General features: G+C 42.7%; 1 non-coding gene across 1 annotated transcript; it reads left to right on the top strand.

Annotated features, from left to right (window-relative positions):
* Positions 1–535: 535 nt before the first annotated feature.
* On the top strand, positions 536–642 carry LOC127110000 (small nucleolar RNA R71). The gene has a single exon (XR_007797240.1). It is a non-coding gene; the product is annotated as a small nucleolar RNA R71 (small nucleolar RNA).
* The last annotated feature ends 578 nt before the right edge of the window (positions 643–1,220 follow it).

Genomic DNA, 1,220 nt, shown 5'->3' with positions numbered 1-1,220 from the left:
CTTTTGATATCCCGGAGGTATAGCTGGGGCTTGATTTGGAGCTTGTCCTGGTGCGTATAAAGCATTATTACTCTTATATGAAAAATTAGGATGGTTCTTCCAGTTAGAGTTATAGGTATGCGAGTAGGGATTTCCTTGAGCATAATTCACTTGCTCTGCTTGGATTCCTGTTAGGAGTTGATAATCTGCAGGAGTGTGACCTTGGATTCCACAGACTTCGCAATTCTGAGTTGCGGCAACCACGGTGGCTGGAGGTGATACATTTAAACTTTCAATTTTCTGCGCCAGAGCATCCACTTTTGTATTAACATGATCAAGGCTACTTATCTCGTACATGCCACTTTTCGTTTGAGGTTTTTCTACCATTGTTCGGTCGCTTCCCCATTGATAATGGTTTTGGGCCATGCTCTCGATAAGTTGATAAGCATCGGCGTAAGGTTTATCCATAAGCGCACCACCTGCGGCGGCGTCTATTGTTAACCTTGTGTTGTACAAGAGACCATTATAAAAGGTATGAATTACTAACCAGTCCACTAAACCATGGTGTGGACAAAGTCTCATCATGTCTTTGTATCTTTCCCATGCTTCGAAAAGAGACTCGTTATCTTTCTGTTTAAATCCATTTATCTGGGCTCTCAACATAACTGTTTTGCTTGGAGGAAAATATCGGGCAAGGAAGACTTTCTTCAACTCGTTCCATGTGGTGACTGAGTTGGAAGGAAGAGACTGAAGCCATCTTCTAGCTTTATCTCTTAACGAGAAAGGAAAGAGACGAAGTCGAATTGCCTCTGAAGTGACACCATTAGCTTTAACAGTATCAGCGTATTGGAGAAATACGGATAGATGAAGGTTTGGATCCTCGGTAGGATTTCCAGAGAATTGATTCTATTGCACTGCTTGTAGCAGCGAAGGCTTAAGTTCGAAGTTGTTTGCTTCGATTGAGGGTGGAGCAATACTCGAATGCGGCTCATCTTGCGATGGAGTAGCGTAATCTCGAAGAGCACGAGCTGGTTTTGCCATCTCGGGTATCGACGAAGGAAGAAGATTTTTGAGGTCGGGCACTTCGATAGGAGGGAGATTGTTTGCAGCACGATATTCCCGAATTCGTCGTAAGACTCGGAGATATAGTTCAATATCGTTGATTCGTAAATAAAACGGCTCGCCTTGTGAGCGAATGTGTGGCATACAAATCAACGAAAGAAAAATGAAAAATAAAAATT

Source organism: Lathyrus oleraceus, chromosome 7, assembly GCF_024323335.1.
Source record: "Lathyrus oleraceus cultivar Zhongwan6 chromosome 7, CAAS_Psat_ZW6_1.0, whole genome shotgun sequence".
NCBI lineage: Eukaryota > Viridiplantae > Streptophyta > Magnoliopsida > Fabales > Fabaceae > Lathyrus > Lathyrus oleraceus.
Note: the sequence above shows the minus strand (reverse complement) of the source record. Positions and strands in the feature narration are given on the sequence as shown.